This window comes from Hordeum vulgare, chromosome 1H, assembly GCF_904849725.1.
Source record: "Hordeum vulgare subsp. vulgare chromosome 1H, MorexV3_pseudomolecules_assembly, whole genome shotgun sequence".
Classification (NCBI taxonomy): domain Eukaryota; kingdom Viridiplantae; phylum Streptophyta; class Magnoliopsida; order Poales; family Poaceae; genus Hordeum; species Hordeum vulgare.
In genome coordinates, this window is record NC_058518.1 from 328,726,418 (window position 1) to 328,744,754 (window position 18,337).

The following is an 18,337-nucleotide window of genomic DNA, read 5'->3' on the forward strand; positions in this document are numbered from 1 at the left end:
GTTGGAAATATGCCCTAGAGGCAATAATAAATTAGTTATTATTATATTTCTTAGTTCATGATAGTTGTTTATTATCCATGCTATAATTGTATTGATAGGAAACAGAATACTTGTGTGGATACATAGACAAAACACTGTCCCTAGTAAGCCTCTAGTTGACTAGCTCGTTGATCAAAGATGGTCAAGGTTTCCTGGCCATAGGCAAGTGTTGTCACTTGATAACGGGATCACATCATTAGGAGAATCATGTGATGGACGAGACCCAAACTAATAGACATAGCATGTTGATCGTGTCATTTTGTTGCTACTGTTTTCTGCGTGTCAAGTATTTGTTCCTATGACCATGAGATCATATAACTCACTGACACCGGAGGAATGCTTTGTGTGTATCAAACGTCACAACGTAACTGGGTGACTATAAAGATGCTCTACAGGTATCTCCGAAGGTGTTAGTTGAGTTATTATGGATCGAGACTAGGATTTGTCACTCCGTGTGACGGAGAGGTATCTCGGGGCCCACTCGGTAATACAACATCACACACAAGCCTTGCAAGCAATGTGACTTAGTATAAGTTGCGAGATCTTGTATTACGAAACGAGTAAAGAGACTTGCCGGTAAACGATATTGAAATAGGTATACGGATACTGACGATCGAATCTCGGGCAAGTAACATACCGAAGGACAAAGGGAATGACATACGGGATTATATGAATCCTTGGCACTAAGGTTCAAACGATAAGATCTTCGTAGAATATGTAGGATCCAATATGGGCATCCAGGTCCCGCTATTGGATATTGACCGAGGAGTCTCTCGGGTCATGTCTACATAGTTCTCGAACCCGCAGGGTCTGCACACTTAAGGTTCGACGTTGTTTTATGCGTATTTGAGTTATATGGTTGGTTACCGAATGTTGTTCAGGGTCCCGGATGAGATCACAGACGTCACGAGAGTTTCCGGAATGGTCCGGAAACGAAGATTGATATATAGGATGACCTCATTTGATTACCGGAAGGTTTCCGGAGTTACCGGGAATGTACCGGGAATGACGAATGGGTTCCGAGAGTTCACCGGGGGGGGGGGCAACCCACCCCGGGGAAGCCCATAGGCATTGAGGGTGGTGCACCAGCCCTTAGTGGGCTGGTGGGACAGCCCAAAAGAGCCCTATGCACATTGGAAGAAAAATCAAAGAGAAAAGGAAAAAAAAAGAAGGAGGTGGGAAAGGGAAGAAGGACTCCACCTTCCAAACCAAGTAGGACTCGGTTTGGGAAGGGGAGACTTTCCCCTTAGGTTTGTCCGACCCCCTTGGGAGTCCTTGGACCCCAAGGCAAGGCTCCCCCTCCTCCTCCTATATATAGTGGGGTTTTAGGGCTGATTTGAGACGACTTTTCCACGGCAGCCCGACCACATACCTCCACGGTTTTTCCTCTAGATCGCGTTTCTGCGGAGCTCGGGCGGAGCCCTGCTGAGATAAGATCACCACCAACCTCCGGAGCGACGTCACGCTACCGGAGAACTCATCTACCTCTCTGTCTCTCTTGCTGGATCAAGAAGGCCGAGATCATCGTCGAGCTGTACGTGTGCTGAATGCGGAGGTGCCGTCCGTTCGGTACTAGATCGAGGGACTGATCGAGGGACGGTTCGCGGGGCGGATCGAGGGACGTGAGGACGTTCCACTACATCAACCGCGTTCACTAACGCTTCTGCTGTGCGGTCTACAAGGGTATGTAGATGGAACATCCCCTCTCGTAGATGGACATCACCATGATAGGTCTTCGTGCGCGTAGGAAAATTTTTGTTTCCCATGCGACGTTCCCCAACAGTGGCATCATGAGCTAGGTTCATGCGTAGATGTCTTCTCGAGTAGAACACGAAAGTTTTTGTGGGCGGTGATGTGAGTTTTGCTGCCCTCCTTAGTCTTTTCTTGATTCCGCGGTATTGTTGGATCGAAGCGGCTCAGACCGACATTACTCGTACGCTTACGAGAGACTGGTTTCATCGCTACGAGTAACTCCGTTGCTCAAAGATGACTGGCGGGTGTCAGTTTCTCCAACTTTAGTTGAATCGGAATTGACCGAGGAGGTCCTTGGATGAGGTTAAATAGAAATTCATATATCTCCGTTGTGGTGTTTGCGTAAGTAAGATGCGATCCTACTAGATACCTATGGTCACCACGTAAAACATGCAACAACAAAATTAGAGGACGTCTAACTTGTTTTTGCAGGGTATGCTTGTGATGTGATATGGCCAACGATGTGATGTGATATATTGGATGTATGAGATGATCATGTTGTAATAGATAATATCGACTTGCACGTCGATAGTACGGCAACCGGCAGGAGCCATAGGGTTGTCTTTATACTAACGTTTGTGCTTGCAGATGTGTTTACTATATTGCTAGGACATAGCTTTAGTAGTAATAGCATGAGTAGCACGACAACCCCGATGGCGACACGTTGATGGAGATCATGATGATGGAGATCATGGTGTGACGCCGGTGACAAGAAGATCGTGCCGGTGCTTTGGTGATGGAGATCAAGAAGCGCATGATGATGGCCATATCATGTCACTTATGAATTGCATGTGGTGTTAATCTGTTTTGCACCTTATCTTGCTTAGAACGACGGTAGCATTATGAGGTGATCTCTCACTAAAATTTCAAGACGAAATTGTGTTCTCCCCGACTGTGCACCGTTGCGACAGTTCTTCGTTTCGAGACACCACGTGATGATCGGGTGTGATAGACTCAACGTTCACATACAACGGGTGCAAAACAGTTGCACACGCAGAACACTCGGGTTAAGCTTGACGAGCCTAGCATGTGCAAACATGGCCTCGGAACACATGAGACCTAAAGGTCGAGCATGAATCGTATAGTTGATATGATTAGCATAGAGATGCTTACCACTGAAACTATTCTCGACTCACGTGATGATCGGACTTGAGATCGTGGATTTGGATCATGTACCACTCAAATGACTAGAGAGATGTACTTTTTGAGTGGGAGTTCTTAAGTAATATGATTAATTGAACTAATTGTCATGAACATAGTCTAATGGTCTTTGCGAATTACGATGTAGCTTGCGCTATAGCTCTACTGTTTTTATATGTTCCTAGAGAAAATTTAGTTGAAAATTGATAGTAGCAAACTTTGCAGACTGAGTCTGTAAAACCAAGGATTGTCCTCGTTGCTGCGTAGAAGGCTTATGTCTTTAATGCACCACTCGGTGTGCTGCACCTCGAGCGTCGTCTGTGGATGCTATGAACATTCGACATACAAGTTTCTGATGACTACACGATAGTTCAGTGCAAAATACTTAATGGCTTAGAAGCAAGGCACCGAAAACGTTTTGAAACGTCACGGAACATGTGATGTTCTAAAGAGATGAAATTGTGATTTCATGCTCGTGCCCTTGTTAAGAGGTACGAGACCTCCGACAAGATTCTTTGTTCACAAAGTAAAGGAGAAAAGCTCAATCGTTGAGCGTGTGCTCAGATTGTCTGAGTGCGACAATCCCTTGAATCAAGTGGGAGTTAATCTTCCAGATGAGATAGTGATAGTTCTCCAAAGTCACTGCCACCAAGCTGTGAGAGCTTCGTGATGAACTATAACATATCAAGGATAGATACAATGATCTTTGAGTGATTCGCGATGTTTGACACTGCGAACGTAGAAATCAAGAAGGAGCATCAATAGTTGATGGTTTGTAAAACCACTAAGTTTCAAGAAAGGCAAGGGCTAGAAGGGATACTTCGTGAAACGGCAAAACAGTTGCTGCACTAATGAAGAGACCCAAGATTGAACCCAAACTCGAGACTAAGTGCTTCTGTAATGAGGGGAACAGTCACTAAGGCGGAGCAACTCTAGATACTTGGTAGATAAGAAGGCTGGCAAAAGTCGAAAGAAGTATATTTGATATACATGATGTTGATGTGTACTTTACTAGTACTCCTAGTAGCATGAGGGTATTGGATACCGGTTCGGTTGCTAGGTGATTAGTAACACGAAATGAAAGCTACGGCATAAACGGAGACTAGCTAAAGGCGAGGTGACGATACATGTTGGAAGTGTTTCCAAGGTTGATATGATCAAACGTCGCACGCTCCCTCTACCATCGGGATTGGTGTTAAACCTAAATAATTGTTATTTGGTGCTTGCGTTAAGCATGAACATGATTGGATCGTGTTTATTGCAATACGATTATTCATTAAAGAGAATAATGGTTACTCTATTCTCTTGAATAATCACCTTCAATGGTTTATTGAATCTCGATCGTAGTGTTACACATGTTCATGATATTGGTGCCAAAAGATACGAGGTAATGATGATAGTACCGCTTACTTGTGGCACTGCCGCTTGAGTCATGTTGGTATAAATTGCATGAAGAGGCTCCATGCTGATGGATCTTTATACTCACTTGATTTTGAATCACTAGTGACATGCAAATCATACCACATGAGCAAGGCCTTGTTTTCATTAAGATGAAATAAGATAGTAACTTGTTGGAAGTGATACATTTTGATGTATGCAGTCCAATGGGTGCTGAGGCACGCAGTGGATATCATTATGTTCTTACTTCAATGACGATTTGAGTAGATACTAGAGTATTTTCTTAATGAATCACAAGTCTGAAATATTGAAAAGTTCAATTCTGTTTCGGAGTGAAGTTCGTCGTAACAAGAGGATAAACTGTCTACGATATGATCATGGAAATGAATATCTGAGTTACGAGTTTTGGTACGCAGTTAAGACAGTGTCGAAATTGTTTCGCGGTTCATGCCACCTAGAACATCATAGTGTGATGATGTGTCTGAACGTCATAGCCACACACTATTTGGTATGGTGCATGCTATGATGTCTCTTATCGAATTACCACTATCGTTTATGGGTTAAGCATTAGAGACAACCGCATTCACTTTAAATAGGGCACCACGTATTTCCGTTGAGATGACACAGTATAGACTGAGGTTTAGAGAAATCTAAACTGTCGTTTCTTGAAAGTTTGGGGCTTCGACACTTATGCGAAAAAGTTTCAGTCTGATAAGCTCGAACCCAAAGCGGATAAATGCATCTTCATAGCATATCCAAAACAGTTGGGTACATCTCCTATCTCAGATCCGAAAGCAAAGTATTTGTTTCTAGAAACGGATCCTTTCTCGAGGAAAGTTTTCTCTCGAAAGAATTGAGTGGGAGGGTGGTAGAATTTGATGAGGTTATTGAACCATCACTTTGACCAGTGTGTAGCAGGGCGCAGGAAGTTGTTCCTGTGGCGCCTACACCAATTGAAGTGAAAGTTGATGATGGTGATCATCGAGCATCAGATCAACTTACTACAAGCCTCGTAGGTTGACAAGGTCGCGTACTACTACAGAGTGGTAGGTAACCCTGTCTTGGAGGTCATGTTGTTGAGAAACAGTGAACCTACGAGTTATGGAGAAAGCAATGGTGGGCCCAGATTCCGACAAATGGCTGGAAGCCATGAAATCCGAGAGAGGATCCATGTATGAAAACAAAGTGTAGACTTTGGAAGAACTACTTGATGGTCATAGGACTATTGAGTAAAGATGGATCTTTAGAAGGAAGACAGACAATGATAGTGATAAGTCACTATTAAGAAAAGCTCGACTTGTCGCAAAGATGTTTCCGACAAGATCAAACCGTTGACTATGATGAGACTTTCTCACTCGTAGCGATGCTAAAAATCTGTTAGAATTATGTTAGTAGTTGCTGCATTATTTATGAAATATTGCATGTAGGATGTCAAAACATTGTTTCCTCGACGGTTTCCTTGATCAAACATTGTATGAGATACAACCATGAGGTTTCGTCAATCCTAAAGATACTAGCAAGTATGCAAGCTCCAGCGATCCTTTGAATGGACTGGTACAAGCATCTCGGAGTTGGGATATACACTTTGATGAGATGATCAAGGATTTTGGGTTTGTACAAGGTTTATGAGAAACTTGTATTTCCAAAGAAGTGAGTGGGAGCACTATAGAATTTCTGATAAGTATATGTGGTTGAAATATTGTGGATCAGAAGTAATGTAGAATTTCTGTAAAGCATACAAGGTTGTTTGAAAGGAGTTTTTCAAAGGAATGCCTGGATTGAGCTACTTGAACGTTGAGCATCAAAGATCTATGGAGATAGATCGAAAGCGCTTAATGAAAGTTTCAACCAGATGCATGCCTTTACAAGTTTTGAAGGAGTTCAAAATAGATCAGCAAAGAAGGAGTTCTTGGTTGCGTTGTAAGGTGTGAATTTGAGTAAGACTCATAACCCGACCACGGCAGAATAAAGAGAATAGACGAAGGTCGTCTTGTATGCCTTAGCCGTAGAATCTGAAGTATGCCATGCTATGTACCGCACCTGATGTGTGCCTTGACTCAAAGTCTGTTGAGAGGTACAGAGAGTGATCCATGATTGAATCACTAGCAGCGGTCAAAATTTATCCTTAGTAACTGATGGACTAAGGAATTTTTTCTCGATTATGGAGGTGGTTGAAGAGTTCGTCGTAAAGGGTTACGTCGATCCAAGCTTTGACACTAATCCGAATAACTATGAGTAGTGAAACGGATTCGTAGAGTAGACTAGATATTTGGAGTATTTCCGAATAGCACGTAGTAGCAGCATCTGTAAGATGACATAAAGATTTGTAAAGAACGCACGGATCTGAAAGTTTCAGAACCGTTGACTAAAACCTCTCTCACGAGCAAGACGTGGTTAGACCCCATAACTATATGGGTGTTGGATTCGTTGGAATTACATGGTGATGTGAACTAGATTATTGACTCTAGTGCAAGTGGGAGACTGTTGGAAATATGCCCTAGAGGCAATAATAAATTAGTTATTATTATATTTCTTAGTTCATGATAATCGTTTATTATCCATGCTATAATTGTATTGACAGGAAACACAATACTTGTGTGGATACATAGACAAAACACTGTCCCTAGTAAGCCTCTAGTTGACTAGCTCGTTGATCAAAGATGGTCAAGGTTTCCTAGCTATAGGCAAGTGTTGTCACTTGATAACGGGATCACATCATTAGGAGAATCATGTGATGGACGAGACCCAAACTAATAGACGTAGCATGTTGATCGTGTCATTTTGTTGCTACTGTTTTCTGCGTGTCAAGTATTTGTTCCTATGACCATGAGATCATATAACTCACTGACACCGGAGGAATGCTTTGTGTGTATCAAACGTCACAACGTAACTTAGTTGAGTTAGTATGGATCGAGACTGGGATTTGTCACTCCGTGTGACGGAGAGGTATCTCGGGGCCCACTCGGTAATACAACATCACACACAAGCCTTGCAAGCAATGTGACTTAGTATAAGTTGCGGGATCTTGTATTACGGAACGAGTAAAGAGACTTGCCGGTAAACGAGATTGAAATAGGTATGCAGATACTGACGATCGAATCTCGGGCAAGTAACATACCGAAGGACAAAGGGAATGACATACGGGATTGTATGAATGCTTGGCACTAAGGTTCAAACGATAAGATCTTCGTAGAATATGTAGGATCCAATATGGGCATCCAGGTCCCGCTATTGGATATTGACCGAGGAGTCTCTCGGGTCATGTCTACATAGTTCTCGAACCCGCAGGGTCTGCACACTTAAGGTTCGACGTTGTTTTATGCGTATTTGAGTTATATGGTTGGTTACCGAATGTTGTTCGGAGTCCCGGATGAGATCACGGACGTCACGAGGGTTTCCGGAATGGTCCGGAAATGAAGATTGATATATAGGTTGACCTCATTTGATTACCGGAAGGTTTTCGGAGTTACCGGGAATGACGAATGGGTTCCGGGAGTTCATCGGGGGGGCAACCCACCCCGGGGAAGCCCATAGGCATTGAGGGTGGCGCACCAGCCCTTAGTGGGCTGGTGGGACAGCCCAAAAGAGCCCTATGCTCATTGGAAGAAAAATCAAAGAGAAAAGGAAAAAAAAGAAGGAGGTGGGAAAGGGAAGAAGGACTCCACCTTCCAAACCAACTAGGACTCGGTTTGGGAAGGGGAGACTTTCCCCTTAGGTTCGGCCGACCCCCTTGGGAGTCCTTGGACCCCAAGGCAAGGCTCCCCCTCCTCCTCCTATATATAGTGGGGTTTTAGGGCTGATTTGAGACGACTTCTCCACGGCAGCCCGACCACATACCTCCACGGTTTTTCCTCTAGATCGCGTTTCTGCGGAGCTCGGGCGGAGCCCTGCTGAAATAAGATCACCACCAACCTCCGGAGCGACGTCACGCTACCGGAGAACTCATCTACCTCTCCGTCTCTCTTGCTGGATCAAGAAGGCCGAGATCATCGTCGAGTTGTACGTGTGCTGAACGCGGAGGTGCCGTCCGTTCGGTACTAGATCGTGGGACTGATCGAGGGACGGTTCGCCGGGCGGATCGAGGGACGTGAGGACGTTCCACTACATCAACCGCGTTCACTAACGCTTCCGCTGTGCCGTCTACAAGGGTACGTAGATCGAACATCCCCTCTCGTAGATGGACATCACCATGATAGGTCTTCGTGCGCGTAGGAAATTTTTTGTTTCCCATGCGACGTTCCCCAACAGATGGCACTCAGAAACTTGAATGAGCAGGCTGATGCTTAACCATCTGCTTTTGTTCGGGCTATGAGGACTGTGGTGTTGTTGAAGGTTTTGGCACTGGTTTAACCTTTTGAGGCAATTTCTCTTTTGGCACTAAGGCCTTTGGTTTTTTTGGCACAGTCTTTATCTAACGAATAGCTGCACGAGAGGCTTCAGCAGCTGAAGAGGTGGCTGCACTCGTAGCAGTAGCAGATTCCTCATTGAATTTCTTCACTACAGGTTGTGCTTTCCTCTGTAGCTTAGGCAAATGTTTGTCTTTCTCCTCAGGGTAATCCTAAATTGTTTCAACACTTGAGGGATGTGTAACCTGTTGATTACCCAGAGGAGGCCTCTTGCATGGTGGCTTGAGGGCGAATTTCTTCGCATATTTTGGAGTTACATAGCGATATTCCTTCCACTCCTTGATCCAACTGCGTTCGATTTTCTAAAGCCTTATCTTGCGCTTCGCCATGGTTTCTTTACCATATATTTCCTCATCAGGAGTGCAGTAGTCAGCATAAATTTCTTCTGGAATATCAGCTGCAATGTTCTGTTCGAGTTTCTTTCCTCCTTTTTGCTTTTTGTCATCTTCCATTTTCTTCAACTGAGGCTTTTGTTGAGGAATTTGCACTCTTGAAGATTCTGATGACACTGGTAAATTTTTTTCGAGGAACGCTGCAAATGAGTTAAGTTGATGAGAACCTAGTGATTCATCAGATGACATTTTGTATCTGTGAACAGAGTATGGGTGCGAAGAATTTGGAGAGGTCATATGCTTCTCAGATTTGAAGAAATTGAAATTTGTTAGAAGTTGTGGAATTTGACCAGTGGGTTGAGGAATTTGACTAAGCATTCTGATCTTGGGTTCCAGAGTTGTGCAGATTCGAGAATTTACACAATTGAGGAATCTAATGAAGAATTTGAGTGGCTTAGTGAAATTCATCAAGTGTTTGAGGAATGAGTGTGCGAGGCTGACAGACACTGAGGAAAAACAGATTTCACGGATCTAAAGTGGAATAATAAATTAATAGAGGCAGTAAAATAAGATTTTAATTACCGTGAGCGAAGAACATGAAGAACAGAAGTAGTAAAAATGAGAAGCTCTTCGGTTCAGATATTCTGCGCCCTAACTTGGCGGCAGAAGTCAGCTACGGCGGTGGCGGAGGAAGAGATTCCGCTTCCGGCGTGAGTTCGGCGACGGCGACGGCAAGGCAGTGAAGCTGTTCCTCACCGGCGTCGAGTTTGCTTGCGGTGGCGCTAGGGTCGAGCTCGAGCAGAGAGGTGACGAGAGGACAAAGGGTTTTAACTGAGGGGGGTAAGGACCTATTTATAGATCTGGTGAAAAACCATTTGGGCGAATCTTTCAGACTGAACTGCCCTTGCCTATTCGTCTCCACACGACACGTGGAGCCCACGATTGAAGCGGTGGAGATCGTGCTTATCCGATCGTGGGAAGTGGGTTCAGTTACTGTGTAACGATATAAAATTCACTTTCGAAGATTTGAGGATTTATTTGCAAAATCCTCAGCTAACAAGGACACATTGAGGATTTTGAACAAGTTTCAAGTAGAACGCATATGAAGAATTGAATAGACTGGGTGAGTATAGCATAGAGGGGAGTAGGGTCCGATCACATTCACTTAGATGAAGTATCAAATTGAAGAAATAACTATAAGTGAATACTGTTGAGGACTTTGAAATCACAGTGTATATATATATATATATCTAGGCAAATGAAAATCATCAAGTGTTTTGAAGATTTTGAAAAACTTGAGGATTTTGTGACAAAGCGTCAGGTTGATGAATTTCAACTTTGAAGAAGAAGCACCTTGAAGGTTTTCAAAGTTGGGTGGTGGCGTGACCCACCATATAAGAATGATGATTTCACGCACTGTGTACAATTGTTGTAGGGCCCTGAGAACCAAATTCTTCATTAATTTCCTCACACTAAGAGTGATATTCTTCATTTATTGAAGAAAATCGATTCTTCGTGTGTTGCACATCTAAGTCATCAATTTTGCATAAGTGTTAGGATGTGTGCATGTTTTCACAAAACGTTTGAAGACTCTAAGATACTTAGCTCACACCTCAACTTGCAAAACCTTTTCTCATCCAAGGGCTTAGTGAAAATATTTGCTAGTTGATCGTTAGTCTTCACATGGTCAATGATGATATTTCCCTTGAGGACATGATCCCGAAGAAAATGATGACGAATCTGGATGTGCTTAGTCTTTGAGTGTTGTACTGGGTTGTATGCAATCTTTATTGCACTCTCATTGTTGCAGTAGAGAGGCACAGTCTTCATGTTGATGACGTAGTCTTTGAGGGTTTGCTTCATCCATAGCAATTGAGCACAGCATGATCCAACAGCAATGTACTCAGCTTCGGCAGTGGAGAGAGAAACACAATTCTGCTTCTTTGAGGACCAGCACACTAATGATCTTCCGAGGAAATGACAAGTGCCAGATGTTGACTTGCGATCCACACGGTCACCAACATAGTCAGAATCAGAATATCCCACAAGGTGAAGATTTGAGCCCTTGGGGTACCATAATCCTAGTGTTGGTGTGTGAGCTAAGTATCGAAGAATATGATTCACAGCCTTATGGTGTGATTCCTTCGGTTTTGCTTAAAAACGAGCACAATTGCAAACACTAAGCATTATCTCTGGCCTAGATGCACATATATATAATAAAGAGCCAATCATCAAGCGATATACCTGTTGATCGAAATCTTTACCATTTTCGTCACTTCAAAGGTGGCCGTTGGTAGGCATGGGAGTCTTGGCGCCTTTGCATTCATCCATGTCAAATTTCCTCATAACATCCTTGAGGTATTTCTCCTGTGATATGAAGATGCCATTACGTTGTTGACGAATTTGAAGACCTAAGAAGAATTTCAGCTCCCCCATCATAGACATATGATATTCTTCACTCATCATGTAAGCAAATTCATCACTGTAGCGTTTGTGAGTACAACCAAATATGATGTCATCAACATATATTTGGCACACAAATAGCTCGTTATCATAGGATTTAGTGAAAAGAGTTGGATCAAGTGAACCAGGTTTGAAGCCTTTCTTCATGAGGAATTCCTTCAATGTATCATACCACGCCCTAGGGGCTTGTTTGAGGCCATAAAGTGCCTTTTTGAGTCTGAAGACTTTGTCTGGATTCTTCGGATCCTCAAAACCTGGGGGCTGAGCAACATATACTTCTTCCTCAAGCTTACCATTGAGGAATGCACCTTTCACATCCATTTGATATAAAGTAATGTTATGATGATTAGCATAAGCAAGTAGAATTCGAATAGCTTCAAGTCTAGCAACGGGTGCAAAAGTTTCATCAAAATCAATTCCTTCAACATGTGTGTAGACTTGGGATACAAGTCGTGCCTTATCCCTCACCAATTGACCATCCCCATCTTGCTTGTTTCAGAAAATCCACTTGGTGCCGATGATATTGTGCTTGCGAGGATCTGGTCGTTTGACAAGTTCCCACACGTCATTTAGCTTGAATTGAAGAAGTTCATCTTGCATGGCTTCAATCCACTCAGTTTCCATGAAAGCCTGAGCAACTTTTGAAGGTTCTGTGATAGACACAAAAGAGGAATGCCCACAAAAGTTAACTAAATGTGAAGCTTTTGAGCGAGTGAGAGGACCTGGCGCGTCGGTGTCATCGAGGATTTTGTGAAGTTCTACTTCATTTGCAATCCTTGGATGAGCTGGTTGAGGATTTTGTCTGGGCTGAGGAATTTGATCTGGAGAAATTTCCTGAGGAGCACCTTCTTGAATTTCATCAGTGTTGGGGACGATTTCTTCAGCAATTTCCTCAGTAGGAACAATGTCTTCAGTAGCTTTTTACTTGATTGCTTCCTAAGGAGATAATTTATCTGGGATAGGGGGCAATTGCTCTCTTTGCGAGCCATTAGTTTCATCGAACCGCACATCTACAGTTTCATCAACCTTGTTGTGATAGGTGTTGAATACTCTGTAGGTGTGCGAGTCCTTTCCGTAACCAATCATAAAACCCTCATGTGCTTTAGGTGCAAATTTTGCGCTATGGTGAGGATCTCTAATCCAACATCTTGCACCGAAGACTTTGAAATAACTTACATTGGGTTTCTTGTCAGTGAGGAGTTCATATGAGGTTTTCTTGAGGAATTTGTGAAGATATACCCTGTTGATGATGTGGCAAGCAGTGTTGATTGCTTCAGGCCAGAAACGACGAGGAGTCTGATATTCTTCAAGCATAGTCCATGCGATTTCAACCAGAGTCCTGTTCTTTCTTTCAACGACGTCGTTGTGTTGAGGAGTATAAGGAGGAGATAATTCATGAGTAATACCGAGTTCATCAAGGTAATCATCAAGACCGGTGTTTTTGAATTATGTCCCATTATCACTCCTGATGTGTTTGATCTTGACGTCGAAGTTCGTCGAGGCCCTTGAGGAAAATCGTTTGAAGACTTCCTGCACTTCAGTTTTATACAGAATGATATGCACCCAAGTATATCTAGAATAATCATCAACTATGACAAAGCCATATAAAGATGTTGCATTGGTTAGAGTAGCATAATGAGTAGGTCCAAATCGATCCATGTGAAGCAATTTAAATGGACGATTACTAGTCATGATAGTCTTCGAGGGGTGTTTGGGTCTGGTCATTTTTCCAGACCCACAAGCACCGCAGAGGTGGTCCTTGAGGAATTTGACTGATTCGATGCCAATGACATGCTTCTTCTTCGCCACTGTGTGCAAATTCCTCATGCCTGCATGACCAATTCTTCGATGCCATAGCCAGCCTTCCGAGGTTTTTGCTAGTAAGCATGTGGCTGATTGAGGACCTGTGGAAAAATCAACAATGTACAAATCTCCTCTCCTAACACCTTCGAAGACTTTGGACCTATCAGATTCCATGATGACTACACATCTATATTTTCCAAAGATAACAACCATATCAAGATCACAAAGCATTGAGACTGACATGAGGATAAACCCAAGGGATTCGACAAGCATCACTTTGTCCATGTGCTTGTCCTTGGAAATAGCCACTTTGCCAAGTCCCAATACCTTGCTTTTACCTTTGTTAGCATATGTGATTTGCTTCAGTGGTGATGGAGTCAGTGGCATATTCATCAACAAGCTTTTAACACCAATCATGTGGTGTGTGCAACTACTACATCAAAAACCCACTCGGTACTCTTGGGTTTGTCATCCTGTAGATGAATTAGTACAGCTTACCATCTCATATGCTTCAGACTTGAAGAATATGATATCAATTTCATCAGATAGGAATTTCATCATAAACAGTAAATTTGAGGACGTGTTAAATGTTATCATTTCATCAATTTTAGCTTGCGTCCAATCAAGCATTTTCCTCAGGTCTCCAGTAAATTCTTCAGATGAAGATTTTCATCTGGAGACCTGACCTGCAGAAGTGATTAGTTCAATTTCTTCACCACCCACACCTCAAGGGATGGCAAAGAGTTCATCATCCTGCGAGCACCATATGAGAAAGGGGGCATTGAAGCTAATGCACTTCTCTTCACAGTAGGGGGTTAGAGTACTCAAATGAATAGGCACAGAAGTTCTTGGAGGATTTATGAACATAATGATTTGAGGTATAATGCTCATATTCATATCCCTTGTAATTTCCCTGCATATCAGAAGCATTAGCACGAGTACGAGCATAGTTTTGCCTATTTGAGGATTTTGATCCTCTTGAAGACTTTGGTACACCTGAGGAATTTGATCTGAGGTTCTGGTTCTTCACTTGTGGTGTCATGAGGACCTTCACCTAAAGATTTTCCAAGCAACTTTTGGGGACCCAGATTTTCCTCACGGGTGGTCCATTCCTGCATTTAGTTCCAACATATCGAGCAAATACTTCACCAGATTGATTTTTGAACAGTTTATAGTTGGAGTCAAAATGACTCATCTGAGGAATAGGATAATTCACATGCAAAGCATGTTAGATTGGATGGATCAACATGAGGTCCTTTAGCAGCAACCCATGAGGCTTTGGGATACTGCTCACGTTTCCAGTATGATCCATCAGCATTCAGTTTTCTTTCAAAGGCAATTCCTTCTTTCCTCGGGTTCCTGTTTAAAATCTAATTTTTTGAGCACATCGAAAAGGGTTTGATGCCCTTTCACACTTTTTTACATGCCTGTCACATACAATTCCTTCAGACCTGCATTTTCGCGAGTGACATTTGTGGTTTCCTCAAGTGAGGAATTTGTTACCAAAGGAGCAGTTGAAGAATTTGTAGCAATAGAAGCATTTGATGATTCTGGTGAAGAATTGGCAGTTTCACGTTCGATGCAGTTGAGACATGGTGGAGTGAATTCAAGCTGAGCGACACTGATCTGTTGAGCAAGTAAGGAATCGTTTTCCATTCGAAGATCATCATGAGACATCTTCAACTTCTCAAGATCAAGTTTCCTTTGAAGAAATTCATGGAAAGTTTCTCATGATCAGTCAAGAGTGTGCCATAACGATCTTGAAGACTATCAAATCTGGACTGAAGACTTTTCACATATTTAGTGAGGATTTGGGTATGATTCATTTAATCATTCAACATGTCATCGCTTCTATCTAGCAGTTTTTGAAGCTTTTCAATGGCACTTTGTTGTTTAGTTGCAATGTTGGCAAGTTTACTGTAACTGGGTTTTTTATAATCATCGGGTTCACAGTCACTTGAATCAGAGGAGGAAGTGTCATTCGGTACCTTTGAACCTTTTGCCATGAAGCAATAGGTTGGAGCGAAGTCATCAGCATAGTCATCAGTGTAGATAGCGTTGTCATTTTCTTCAAGATTGAAGATTGACTTGCTGACGAATGTGGTAGCGAGTGCAAGACTTGCCACACCAGACTCCGAGTCTTCTTCAGAACCTTCCTCTTCATCACATTCCTCGGATTCTTACTCAGAATCTATTTCCTTGCCAATGAGTGCCCGAGCCTTTCTGAAACTAGTCTTCTTGTGCGATGAGGACTTTGAGGATGAGGATTTTGAAGATTTCTCCTTTTTCTTCGAGTCATCAGAACTTTCATCCTTGTATTTCTTCTTCTTTGATTCCTTCACCGAGCGAGGACAATCAACAATGTAGTGACCAGATTTCTTGCATTTGTGGCAGGTTCTTTTCTTGTAGTCCTCAGATGAAGATTCTGATTTCCTCATATCTCTTCTTGAAGATTTACCAAACTGGCCATGCCTTGTAAAATTCTGGAGTTTCCTCACGAGCATTGCAAGCTCCTGTCCAAGTTCTTCAGGATCCCCAATGCTGCAATGTGAGTCTTCTTCTTCAGATGAGGAAATTGCTTTGGCCTTCAGCGCATGAGGTCTAGAGTAGCTTGGTCCATACATATCTCTCTTTTCTTCCTGGTAAAACTCATGAATATTGAGTCTTTCGAGTATGTCAGCAGGATCAAGCATCTTATAGTCTGCTCTTTCTTGAATCATCAGAACCAGTGTATTAAATGATGAATCCAAAGATCTTATCAGTTTCTTCACAACTTCATGGTCAGTAATGTCTCGAGCTTCGAGTGCTGGCAGTTCATTTGAGATATCAGTGAGGCGATCAAAGGTATCTTGGCAGCTTTCATTGTCAAGCGTCTTGAAGCGATTGCAAAGAACATCAACATGAGAGTCACGCTGAGTTGAGATTCCTTCATTGACTTCGGACAGCCTATCCCAGATAAGCTTCGTTGTGCCCAAAGCACTCACTCTTCCATACTGACCTTTTCTCACATGGCCACAGATGATATTCTTCGCTTGAGAATCAAGTTGCTTGAATTTCTTCACATCAGCGGCAGAGACAGTAGCAGCGACGGAGGGAATGCCATGTTCCACAATGTACCAGAGATCATTGTCAATAGCTTGAAGATGCATCTACATCTTGGTCTTCCAGTAGGGAAAGTCCTTTCCTTCGAAGGTAGGACATCCTGGAGTAACCTTGATCATACCTGTAGTCAACATAATTAAATTCCAGGTGGTTAAACTGAAATCACACAGAACAAGGGAGTACCTTGCTCTGATACCAATTGAAAGTGCGTTATATCGACTAGGGGGGTGGTGAATAGGTGATTTTGAGAATTTCATCGCTGAGGAAATTCCTTTTGAGGAAATTCATCAATGATGAATAACGTGCAGCGGAAACAACGCAGGATGAGAGATGCAAAGATTACAACAACAATTTTCTTGATGAAGATTATGAAAAACGGTGTGCACAGTATGCACGCACAAAATAAGCAGGTGAAGATTAACTGGTATGAAGAATTTGAGGTTGAGGAAATTTAGAGAAAGTCTTCAGCAAATTCTTCAAACAGTGACAATGAAAGTCTTCAACATACAATATTGAGGAATAGAAAGAGTTGAAGAAATAAAACCCGTATCATGATGTCGACAGTTGTTGATGACCCAGTTCCAACTGATGTGACAGTCGCACGTCTGTTTTGGAGCGGCTTGGTATTGAAACCAAAGGACACACAGTCCCGGGACACACAGTCCCTACCGTATTATCCTTGAGCTAAGGACACACAGTCCTCGCCCAACACTCGTGGTAATTCTTCATGGCAGACTTCCAAACCCTCACAAACTCGGTCACCCGGCGATCCACAATTGACTGCTGGATTGTGATACGTCCATTTTGCATCATGTTTTCATGTTGTTATTTATCGCTTCTTGGGCTGCTATTTCACTTCACGGTACAATACTTATGCCTTTTCTCTCTTATTTTTCAAGGATTACATGAAGAGGGAGAATGCCGGATGCTGGAATTATGGCCTGAAAGTGGAGCAAAGTTGAGATACCTATTATGCGCAACTCCAAACCCGTAAAAATTAACGTGGATTTTTTTCCTAATTTATAAAAAATACTGGGCCGAAAAAGCACCAGAGGGGCACCAGCAGGTGGCCACAAGCGTGCTTGGCGCAGCCACCCCTGGCCGCGCCAAGGGGGCTTGTGGGCAGCCTGCTGGCCCACTGGCCCCCCTCTTCTGCTATATGAAGGGTTTCGTCCAGAAAAAATAAGGGAGGATCTTTTTCGTGGATTCGCCGCCGCCACGAGGCGGAACTTGAGAAGAACCAATCTAGAGCTCCGGCAGGACGATCCTGCCGGGGAAACTTCCCTCCCGGAGGGGGAAATCGTTGCCATCGTCATCACCAACACTCCTCTCATCGGAGGGGACTCATCACCATCAACATCTTCATCAGCACCATCTCATCTCCAAACCCTAGTTCATCTCTTGTAACCAATCTCCGTCTCGCGACTCCGATTGGTACTTGTAAGGTTGCTAGTAGTGTTGATTACTCTTTGTAGTTGATGCTAGTTGGATTACTTGGTGGAAGAGTTTATGTTCAGATCCTTGATGCTACTCATTACCTCTCTGTTCATGAATATGATTATGCTTTGTGAGTAGTTACTTTTGTTCCTGAGGACATGGGATAAGTCATGCTAATAGTAGTCATGTGAATTTGGTATTCGTTCGATATTTTGATGTGTTGTATGTTTTTTCCTCTAGTGGTGTTATGTGAACGTCGACTACATAACACTTCACCATTATTTGGGCCTAGAGGAAGGCATTGGGAAGTAGTAAGTAGATGATGGGTTGCTAGAGTGACACAAGCTTAAACCCTAGTTTATGCATTGCTTCGTAAGGGGTTGATTTGGATCCACTAGTTTAATGCTATGGTTAGACTTTGTCTTAATTCTTCTTTCGTAGTTGTGGATGCTTGCGAGAGGGGTT